The 12,476-nt window shown below is 37.2% G+C and overlaps 1 protein-coding gene across 1 annotated transcript in view; it reads right to left on the bottom strand.

Annotated features, from left to right (window-relative positions):
- Nucleotides 1–12,476, bottom strand: part of igsf3 (immunoglobulin superfamily, member 3) — a 368,295-nt gene that overhangs the window by 95,086 nt on the left and 260,733 nt on the right.

The raw sequence follows: 12,476 nt of genomic DNA, 5'->3' as shown, positions 1-12,476 counted from the left end.
TCTGGGTGCTCAGTTCATTTGAATTGAGACAATGTATGCATCACACAATAAAGCTTGATTCTGCTGCCTTCCGGAGACTCTGTGTGCCTTCTTTGAGGACTGTTGTGGCAGAAACACGCTGCTCACATACATTCTATAGTATAATGGAGAGGCAGAGATCACTTTAAGTCTTTCTTTACAGGGCTTTTCAGGAGAGTAGTTAAGGTCATTAGAAAAATGTTTGATTGCAAATCAAAAACACAATGGGCTACACTAAACTAAAGTTAGGAGCAAAATTAAAATCAAAACCTCAACCAAATCCTAAATGATTGGTTTCCTCAAGCACTAGGCTCTCATTGAATCTTTCATTAAAGTTCTAATGTTTTATTAATGTTCACACATTTTTATAGCATTATAGTCATCACACAACACATCCTGTGGTGTGACAATCACGTGTCCAGCAATGCAGAGTGTCAGAAGTTCCACACTAGCAGTGCCCATTAAAACAAACACATAGAATGGAAGAACCTATGAAAATAAGTAACGCAAAATTGAGATGAGCCAATGCCACTCATAATAGCAGGAAAAAGAAAACTATAATTAATGAACAAATCTAGACATACATTAAAAATACGTCCCTGACAGTAATGAACAAAATAAATTTAGAAACTGGAAAAATATATACACCAGTAGAAAAAAAAAATATCAACCTAATAACAAAACCATCCACCCTATTACTGAACTTTCTTAATCTAGTTTTAGAGATGCGGAGTGCTGGACCTTATCTCAGAAGCACTGGATGCAAGGCAGAATGCAATTCATGATGGTGCAAAATACACTCACACATATGGCTGCACACTGCCTCCTTTGTCAATTAAAATAACATATGAAATGACTTAGGACTTCGGAAGAAACCAGAATAACCTAAGAAATTCTTCATGGACACAAAGTACGCATGCAGATTCCAATCAGACAATAAAGGAGATTGAAAGCGAGTACAGGAGGCTAGCTGTGTCAGCCACTATGCCCAATGCTCCAAAGTGCCACCTATAATGTACCGTTATAAAATATTTAACATTCAAGGTATTTATGGATGTAAACTGAAGATCTCAGCAATGACCACAGAAGCACATATACCATAAAGCTCAATATTTACTGTACTTGATTAAAGCAGTTTGTCATTGGAAGGACAGATTCAAGAGCTAAATGAAACTAAGATTTGTCTCAAGACACACAGGAATGAAAAAAATATTTGCAGGTGTTCAGTAGTTGAGGCAGCGTGGGAGATGACACAGTTAGAAAATGCAATGGGAGAGAGACTTTTAAAAAGGATGGCTATTTTATTGCAGACATGGAAAATGATTACTTTGATGGTGCTCTCTCAGTTCCTGCCCATCCAAATACAATTTTCTACTTTTTATTAGAATTCCACAAACTGTATTTTCCACCTGTTTAAAGGGTGTACGACGGAGAAATGATGAATTGGCGATTCATAAATAAGGTCTGAAGACCTAGAGGGAACTTTAGGGTGTAGGACAAAGTGGGCATTGCCCATACTGCAAGGCTTTAGTGACACACTGGGCTCATTAAAACTGCAAATTTAACAGGGATGCAGACATCCCGTTGCACTAAACCGCCACTTCCACTCCAAACTAAGTGGCTAAACTCTTCAGGACCAGCCTGTACTTCATCTGATAACAATGGTGTAAAACAGAGTTGAACTGACACCTTTGCTGAGGCCTCATTGTAGAGAATCTTTTAGTGTAGGAGGCGTGAAATAGACACCCAAAAACTAAGAGCTTTAATTCAATTCTGTTGGAGAAAACAACACACCAATGAGAAGGCACTGGATATGTAATTGGAAGCGCCTGTAATCCTGACACAAGAGATTATTCATTCCTTCAAAAACTAGCTTCACTGAACACTTGGGGGGCACTCTGTCTGGGAAACTCCCAGGTATACTCTGCTCTCACCCTCTCCAAGATGACCTCCTGCACCCTTTGAAACTAAAAAGCTGATGTGCCACTCACTACTTGGGATGCTGAAAACTGACAATTCTTTCCCTTTGTGGATCTGGAAGCTGAGACTCCAATACCAAGTCAAGTTGTGCTAGTAACCTGGCCAGCAGGTGGAGAAGACTGAGAAGCAGACATTACTTCATGAAGGGAACAGCAGCTTTCAAATTCTTGGGCCAGAAAGAGAAATGCTTTTCCCTATGAAGTTGCAGATAAAGTAGAAAGCTTAACTGAGAAAAACACAGAACACCTGAACAAAGGAACATGTTGCAAAGGGAAAGAGTCCACTCTAGTGCAAGAAGAATCCTCCACTTAAACTGAGAACAGCAGTATCAGCAACAACTCCACACAAGAGCAGACATAAAGATAAATCAGAACTCGACAGCAAGTAAACAGGCAGCCCCTCCATGTCTAGTCTATCTATATGCTGCCCTGTATCTGCAAATTTCTATAATCCTTGTGTTTATTAATAAACTGTATTATTCTGTTTATTAAAACAAGTGTGCTTCAGTTAGCTCGATACAGATTAACATCCAATAACCCATTTCCTCAACAGAGAAAGGTAAAGTAAATAAAGATGGAGCCTTAACAAACTATTTAATTACTGGCATTACTGAAGGCAAAACTGATAATTAATTAATTCACCAAGCTAAATCTCTTCCCATCCCTACTGGAATATTACAAAGAACACAAATCCTTAGAAATTATTTTTTCATTTCTACATCTGTCTATTAAAGAAATGAAATGTTATTCAAGATTAAAAGTAAGTTTTGAATAACAAGAACATGAATTGTTCAGAGTGCAGTATTCCATATTGTCTAATTATTATCCATATGCGATGAGGAGGGGTTTAGATGGAACAGAGGGTACAAGTGATTCATCTGGAGACTGAATATGCCAAAAATGGGCTGGGGTTAGAAAACCAAAAGAAACTTTCAAAGCCAAAACGTCAAAATTAGAACAATAAACCGGAAGTGGTGGTTAAAATATCAAAGCAAAGGTCCTCAGATTAACTTGTTAGTGTTTGTTAAGGGCAAATTATACGTAAGGGCAAATTATACAACAGTTTTTATAGAAGAAATCCTAAAGCTTGGATTGTGTTAACTACGTGCCACCATCTTTTAGTGGCATAGCATGAATGCATGATATGTTACATGACAGGCAACATACAATGCAACCATAAACGACAGCTGGTGACTGTGCAAAGATGGTCAGAAAGCGGTAGTGACTATCCAAAATACAGAACATGAAATGGTGTCATCAGAATAATAATAGTAAAAAAATCATAAAAACAAATTAATTTAGTCAAAAACAGATACATTTTAGGATGCCAAATCCGAGACTCACTACACAAAGAAATTTAAATACATTGTAAAAATGCTGGAAAGACAACAAAATTTATACTGGAGGAAGAACACCCAAGTAAAGAGACTTGATGGCATATTGGTATAATGATGTTTATAAAGACCATGCTGCAAAAAGAAAAACTGACCATAACATTCTGCAAATCTACTGTATATTTTGGAAAACAAGATTATGGTAATGAATTTGATCAACCAATGAAAGAAAATTGATAATGATGAAGCAGAATGTGGAAGATTTCATCTTCTTGAGCTTCTGGAGATTGCAGCAACAAAATAAGACATCTTTAGCCTGTAGGAAGGAATGTGTAGAAGTAACACCGACAGCAAAAGTGTGGGTCATCCCAGCAGTAACATCTGGACAGTTAAAGTGCAGCAGAAGGAATTATTGCTTTTAAAATTACAAACAACCATTTCAATCACATATTGGATGTAGTGAGAAGTCAAGCAAAATGACACCTTTTATTGGTAACTAAAAAGATTACAATATGTAAGCTTTCGAGGCAACTCAGGCCCCTTCTATCTTGCCTGAAGAACATGCAAACTCCACACAGGGAGGACCCGGGAAGCGAACCCAGGTCTCCTTACTGCGAGGCAGCAGCACTACCACTGCGCCACCGTGTTGCCCACCCTAGTACTACAATCACATATTGGATAAATCTATTTGCTTTAAATTAGATCCAACCCAAATGAATGAAATACTATAAAGCCAACGTTTCTGACACAAAGTAGGAGAAGGTGCTTTGCTAGGGAAGGCAATGATGCTTGAAAAAGAGAAAGCAAAACAAGACAATAAGCAAATACCAAAGGGAAATAAACTAAGGGAAGCTATTAAAAAGCAATTGTAGAAAGCTGTAACGAGGCAATGGTTTTATAGTCACTATACAGAGTTAAGTCATTAAAGGTCAATACACAAAATCAGACAGCCACGTTTGCCTAAAGGCAATTTCTGCCTCTCAGCAAGATAATAAAAAAGGGTGTTTTGTGTCTCAAATAATTTCTTCAGCTAAGGATACATAATCAGTCAGTTACTAAGTACTGCTCCATTGTTATGTCATCAAAATGATGGGAATGCTTAATGAGGAAGGTCTGCGAGATCTCCAGGGCCAGAGTTAGAAGAGTGTTATCACCAAAAATGTCTACCAGTACTTCACTTGACAAGCTATTCCTATCAATTCCCAAGACAAGAAACCTGAGCACCTGCATTTCTGCTGACTCTGTCTAATTATCTTAAATTAGATCAGTGGTTCTCAAACTCAATCGTTGTGTTTGCTGTAGCTGCAACAACTTGTTCTTGTTTAATACATATTGAAGTCTTTAAAAGCATGTTATCATTTTCGGACATTTCTTTGATTGTGTTGACTCAAGAGTGCATACAGTTATTTAAAAATATTTTTTTTATGTACAGTGAGAAAAGGTTTCATGACTTTGCTTATTATTTTTCTGTTATTTCTTATTTACATGTTTATTTAAATTTAAATAATAGTTGCTGTTGCTTTGCTAGCCGGTTGTGAATCCGTTTCATCTTCCTTTGCCTCTTTCCATCCCATGGGGCCTGAGGTAGTCTGGAATGAATGTGTCAATACTTGTGACAGAACCATTGTTAGACAGGCATTATTTTACATTCAACCTCTCTGTCTGCCTTCAAAATAAACCAATTCAGAATGTGATTGACCTACAACAGTAGAATCTAGGACAAAAAACCTTGTGTTACTTTAAGGAACAATTTAGGATAACAATCTACATAGAAGTATAGATAACCCAGCAATGTAATTGGGCCTCGGGTCCTTCTCATGGCACCATTGCGGAAAAGAAAATAACAGCAGCGACATCTGCCGAGAGTAAAGGACATTGTGCTTCAACTGCAGGATACACAATGTCGGCATGACAAACATGCACAGCTGCTGGTGTGGGTCTTTAAAGCAGACCAGTTGTTTTCATTGCAACTGAAAGTCATACACTCCCTGCGAAATGAGGAGATGACAGGACACTGCCTTACATAGCAAAGCGAGAGAGATCAGCCTGAATACAGAGCCTATCACCTTGCCAGACAGCCTCCACAGTACAGACTGCATGGCATGAATTTAAAGAGCTCCTTCTGAAGAACTGTGATAGTAAGAAAGAAAAAGAAGTGAAGGATGCACCTTTCTTCAATGACCAGAGGTCCAAATGTCTACTAGTACATATTTACATATACAAGGATTGCTTACATGTTATCTTTTTTAATTTTGACCTATTAAGCAAAACACCAGTAAAACCAACTAAGTTTAACTTTTCTATGCCATTCAAATAAAATATTTTGTCTAGCGTGCAACCATTTTTCTCTATCCGATGTCATGAAGTCATGGAGGGAGCCCTTCGTATGGGGACAGATTGTAATCACATGGTCCCTGGTCTAAAGACCTGAAACCTCTTTGAATCCAAAGTCTTGTAAAATGGTGTGATTAGGGACACTGCTGTGAAATGAAAGAGGACTGGTTGACAGCTTTTCTTGACACTTGTCCCTAACTGAATGTCAATAGCAGCAGAACAGCTGCATTGCCAGCAATATGGAGTACACTTCAAGATCGTAAATAAATTGTACACATGACCTTTTCATCTTTAGCTTGGAATGTTTCTTTCTCCAATGTTACCAAATCTCCAAGCTTCCATGGTTTCAATTATTGTGTGAACTTTGTGTATCCAAGTTTCACCCCCAACTATGAAAAGCTTCTTGATTTTGTTTTTTCCAAAAATAAATTCATTCGTTTTTTGCAACCATGTTGATAATTCTTCATTTCGGGAGTTAATATTAATGGCACTCAATGTGTACAGAACTCATTCATGTTTGTTTGTGAAGAATGGACTAATCTGATACCTGTAGTGCCAGTGTTTCTGACTGATATGCACGTAAGTGCTTTATACACCATTTAATTCCAAGAACCTTGTATACCCAGTCATAATACTGATCTAGTTGCATAATTGTGTATATTACTTACATGCTGCTCTCTGCTTGATGCTGCTATTGTTCTATAAATCCATGTGCTCTGCCTTCTATTTCTAATATTTAAACACATGCTGATATGCCACTACTTACAACTCATTTACGAATATATGGACAATAATGGCACATGAGTGTCCAGCAGTGTATACTCTGCTGGTATCTAAACTGTCCTTCATGGCTTCTGTGTTTATTGCATCACAGTAAATGTTATACTGTATTAACATACTGTAGAAGCTAATATTGGCCACTTATAATAAGTGTTGAAATACCTTTTCAGCTTCAAGCTCAAAACCTTCTGATTACCTGTTACTGTACAGTCATATCTATATACATATTCTACAATCCCAAAATGGAAACCAAAGAGTAGATAAAGAATGGATGTGTTTAAAACAGAGGACTTCTAAATTACTGTGAAAGTAGTTGAAGTCTGCTTTCTGATGAAGGACTCATCATGACGCAGTGACAAACTTAATAAATCAAGCAGAAATTGTTTTATTGTGCATTACCTGCTTTTGCCATTAGATATAAAAGATGTCAGCGTATAAAATAAAGGCATGGGAAAGAAGAATATCTAAATTAATTAACATGGCCAATACCTTTTACCCAAAGTAATTTACACCTAAGTAGTGCAAATTTTAGTTAGTCATATACAGTATTTCTGAAAGTTGTGGACTGGTAGGGTTATGACTTATTCAGACTCACATAATAAAACAATGCAGCCACCAGCCTTGTGGTTTAAGCAGCAGCTCAACTAGACCACACAATCTAGAGTGCAGCAGCACTGTGATTACCACCAATGGAGTGGAACAAGGGTACTAAGAAAGAGGATTCGTGTGCCAGGCAATGCTTCCTACTGGCCACAAAAATGGACTATAAAACATAAGGGTGAATAAAACACCAGCACTCCATCAGTTGGTAAAAATGTGTAAATATGTTTCCTTTGACTTATTAGTTCTGTCTTCAAAAAAAGAGCGAACTAAAAAAAAATGACAGGGTTAATGTAAAGAACAAAAATGACCAGCCTTACAAAGTATGGGACCTGTAGCTGTATCCCTCCCTGAGGTTTTAATTCACCTCACTTATTTAGAGCTAAAGCAGATGGCCGGACTGGATGTCCATCGGCTTTTTCATAATCATAACCTGATTGCTTTGTGCCAAACCTGCAGATGATTAATTACTTTGTTTCAATCTCCGATTAGTTTGGCAGTTTTTCACACAGTAAACTTTCTAATGAACCAAAACATAATAAATACCCCATGGCAGTCTCATGGATTTCTTTGATAGGGCAGTGACATTTTTTTTTTTAAAGAAATACCATTGCGGAGTGTCGACAACAGCTACATTTGGATGCTACTGCATTAACAATAATCATGTGCTTTGTTTATCAAGCATGGCTCTGCGAGCATAATAAGCAGTTACATCAGTTATGCTATCGTAGCTCACAAGATATACTCCAGGGTTTGTCTAGTACCATGCTTGGACTGCTTCTAAAAGGTCTTGGTCTGAATGTTTTGGCCCACACCAGAGAGTGTTGGCATGTTCACATCTACTTAAATAGAAGATACAACTCCAGATTTCAAAACAACTGCTCCCAACAAACGAAGTTTAAAACACCTGAAGATACAGCGAAGAATGGATAGTACCTCAGCAACAAATCCTCCTCTTCTCTCACTCATTCTTTCAATTTTCCTGGATTTCCTCGCCCTTACTTTCATGAATGCTTTTTGTACCATTTCACTAAGGTTTGCCCTAGTTAATATGATAGTGTGCCTTACATTTCATATATTCAGATTTTTTTCAGATAATGCATTAATGTTGAGGGTCGTATGAATGACCGGTTATCCAAACTAATTAATTTTAATCTAAACTAATCATTAACAGTAGTTTATATTGCCAATATCTTTAAATAGTTGCCACAGGCTTTCTTTTAACAGCTACTACACAATCACTGAAGAGCGTGGCATCTGAAGTTGGACTAGGTAAAGCTTTAGGGGCCATAACCGAATAATGTATGATACTAATCTGCAAAGCAGTCATTGCCAGTGTCGTCTGAACAGTCATTGAACATGGTAATTATAATACATCATTCAGAAAAGATCATTAACAAGACCGTGGAATGGATTAACCTTTCTCTCAATAGGCTATTATTAAAAAAATGCTCATCTGTCCAGTAATATTTCCAATTGCCTGGATTTTCCAACATCATGTCTGCTTTCACAGTGACAGCTAATTTAGAAGTTTTCTTGCTTTATAATCATTCTGGTGTGTGTTCAGATCATCATGTGTGTATATTTATTTATTTACCTATTTATGTATTTATTTGTTTAAAGAGCTTCTGTAAAAAGCCAAGTTTCCCCATGATGACAAATAAAGGTCTATCTACAGTATCTATCACTATCTTGAGCACAACAGCCACCAACTGATTAAATTTTTTTTTAAGGGGGCACAAGTATTTTATATGAAATATACAACAACCGTTCAGTGTAAAAATAACACTTGCAATGTGGTCTAGGGCAATGATACTAAAAAATGAAGAAATACTCCATGGTTCACAGGTCTAACAGTCAAGACTAAAAAGTTTTTAACCATGAGCTACCCGAGACTAGGATGAACCTGGAAACTACTGTACCAATAGAAGACATATCATCTGGCAACTGAATCAGAAACACGGGCAAGTTGTGGCAAATTTTGATTTTTTCCCCCCTGAAAACAGCTAATAAAGTGTTAATATTCAATTATAAAATACCAGAAAATGACTTAAGATGAAAAACAGAATGAATGAGTGTGTATTAACTCCTACGAATGAAACCATAAGGTAATATGCATCCGAAGTAAATTACATACAGTGGTTTAATTCAGGTCACAAAAAAAGTAATGTTCAGTTAAATAATGACCTGAATTCAAGATTGGAATTAGGTTTTAATTAAATTGATTTTAAGGAAATCCATTCACCAAGTGTTCTTCAGGGTTAAAGACCTGGAATATTTTTAATTCAGGATAAAGTAGCCCCACTGATTCACTTTACATCACTGTATACATCACCTGAATTATCCTGTAATGCTAAAAGCGTGCAATTCTGTAAACTATAGGAGTCTGGATCTCATGATGGTAGAGTCCCATTTTATGCTAATTTTGCCTTTTTATATTCATAGTTGACATAATATTAAATTATCTCTTTACATTTTGTTTACAGGCATTGCATGTCAATGGTGTTTTCTTGATACTCATAATTTACTTCTCTGTTTCATGCCATTGCTGTGTAGAACATTAGAACACTCTAGATGAGAACAGGCCATTCAGCCCAACAAAGCTTGCCAGTCCCATACACTTATTTCTTCCAAAAAATCATCAAGTGGAGTTTTGAAAGTCCCAAAAGTCTTACTGTCTACAACACTATTGGTAGCGTATTCCAAGTGTCTGTTGTTCTTTGTGTAAAGAAAAACTCCCTAATTTTTGTGCAAAATTTATCCTTAACAAGTTTCCAACTGTGTCCCCGTGTTCTTGATGAACTCATTGTAAAATAACAGTCTCAATCAACTGTACTAATTCCCTTCACAATTTTAAACACTTCAATCATGTCACCTCTTAATATTCTTTTGCTTAAACTGTATACTCAGCTCTTTTAATCTTTCCTCATAATTCAAACCCTGTAGCCCTGGAATCAGCCTAGTCGCTCTTCTCTGGACCTTTTCTAGTGCTGCTATGTCCTTTTTGTAGCCTGGAGACCAAAACTGCACACAGTACTCCAGATGAGGCCCAGATGAGTGCATTATAAAGGTTGAGCATAACCTCCTTGGACTTGTACTCAACACACCGTGCTATATAACCTAACATTCTATTAGCCTTCTTAATGGCTTCTGAACACTGTTGGGAAGTCGATAGCTTAGAGTCCACTATGACTCGTAAATCCTTCTCATAAGGTATACTCTTGATTTTCCAACCACCCATTCTGTATTCAAACCAAACATTTTTAATTCCTATGTGTAATACTTTAAATTTACTGACATTAAATTTCATCTGCCACAAATCTGCCCAACCCTGTATGCTATCCAAGTCCTTCTGTAATGATATAACAGATTCCAAATTATCTGCTAATCCACCTATCTTGGTATCATCTGCAAACTTAACCAGCTTGTTACTTGTATTCCTGTCTAAATCATTTATATATATTAAAAATAGCAGCGGCCCTAGCCCTGACCCCTGTGGAACACCACTCTTAACATCAGCCAATTCTGAAGAAGTTCTTTGCACCATCACCCTCTGCTTCCTGTGTCTGAGACAATTCTGCACCCGTCTAAAAACAAAACCCTGAATTCCCACTTCTTTTAATTTGATGCCCAACCTCTCATGTGGCACCTCATCAAATGCTTTCTGAAAGTCAATATAAATAATATCATATGCTCCACTTTGATCGTATCCTTTTGTTGCCTCCTCATAGAATTCCAGCATGTTAGTAAAACACGACCTCCCTCTTCTGAACCCATGCCGACTGTTCCTAATAACTTCTGTCCTTGCCAGGTGTTGCTCAGTCTTATCCTCTTTAATAAAATCCCTGTGTGCGTCCACGTGTCCGTGTGTGTGTGTCTTCTGGTGAAGTGTGCATGTGCGGGGCACGGTGCGATGCACGATATTACTGTTAGAGAAAGTTATAGGCATTTTACGGAAATACAAACCAGTATTACTGCGAGAGGAAATTAAAGGTACACAATACAGTGACGCATATTACAGCCACATACAAACCAGTATTACTGTCAGAGAAGATTAAAGGCATATTACCGACGCGCACGCCTGTATTACCGCCAGAGAAAATTAAAGGTATATTATGGATGTACAAGCCAGCAGACATACAAGACAGTATTACTATCACAGAAAATTAAAGACACACAATACAAGGCGGCAGCACACGAAGAACGGTCAGCTCAGTAAGTAAAAATCAACAAAAGAAAGGCTGAAAGACACAGAAAAATACGACCAACAAAAAGAATGAGGTCAAGGTCCCTTGCCATTTAATATAGACTGTTCCTACTAATGTTTACTTATGCACTACTGTTCTAGCGCCCTTTATTGTAACGGGCTTAATGACTAGTCCTTAATAATTCCTTCCATTAATTTGCCTGTGATGCATGTTAAGCTTACTGGCCTATAGTTGCTTGGATCTGCCCTGTCACACTTTTTATATAATGGGATGATATTTGCCATTTTCCAATTTTACGGAATCTCTCCAGTGTGCAGTGACTTCCTAAAAATATATGTCAAGAGTTTATATATGTACTCGCTAGCCTCCTTAAGAACTCGAAGGTAAATATTATCTGGTCCTGGTGATCTGTTTGATTTCAGCTTATTTAATCTGAGCATCACTTCTCCCTCTACAATTTCTAAATCCCTCAGTACCTCCTTAGTAGTCCCTGTTACCGCTGGGAGGTTATCCACTTGCTCACTTGTAAACACCTCAGAAAAATGTAAGTTTAGGGCATCCGTTATTTCATTGTCAGTATCTTTTAATTCCCCTTTACTATTTGATGCACTTGACCTCCTCTTTGAGTGATCTTTTACTACTAAAATACTAAAAGAATCTCTTTATCTGCTATATTCCTCTCCAACTTTCTTTAAGCCTCCCTGATATCCTTCTTGATGGTTGCCCTCATGTTCTCATATGCTCTACGATTCAGTTTACAGTCATTAGTCTTATATGTCTTATAAAGCAGTTTTTTCCTTTGCAACTTCTTTTTTTAAATATTTATTAATCCACCGTGGAGTTTTTTTAAATTTCCTATTAATTCCAAATTTAGTTATGTATCTGTCTTACACTACATGTAAAACATTTTTAAACCTGTTCCACTGATCCTCGACTATCTCCACACTTAAAACCTTATCCCAGTGTATCCTGCTTAGACATTGTCGCATCTGGTCAAAATTTGCCCTACCCAAGTCCAACTTAACAATTTTAGTCTTTGCATCTGCACTCTTACAAAATACGGAGAATTGCATTATATTATGGTCACTTGGCCCTAGTGATTCAATATATACACACATGTCTCATCATTGTACTGAGGTTATAAATCAGACTTAACTTTGTGTACAGGAAAAGCTGGTCTGTCAGTCATTTTCTAACCCTTTCTGTCCTGAACAGGGTCATGG

The sequence above is a fragment of the Erpetoichthys calabaricus genome, chromosome 4 (assembly GCF_900747795.2).
Source record: "Erpetoichthys calabaricus chromosome 4, fErpCal1.3, whole genome shotgun sequence".
Classification (NCBI taxonomy): domain Eukaryota; kingdom Metazoa; phylum Chordata; class Cladistia; order Polypteriformes; family Polypteridae; genus Erpetoichthys; species Erpetoichthys calabaricus.
This window is presented reverse-complemented; position numbering and strand designations above follow the sequence as displayed.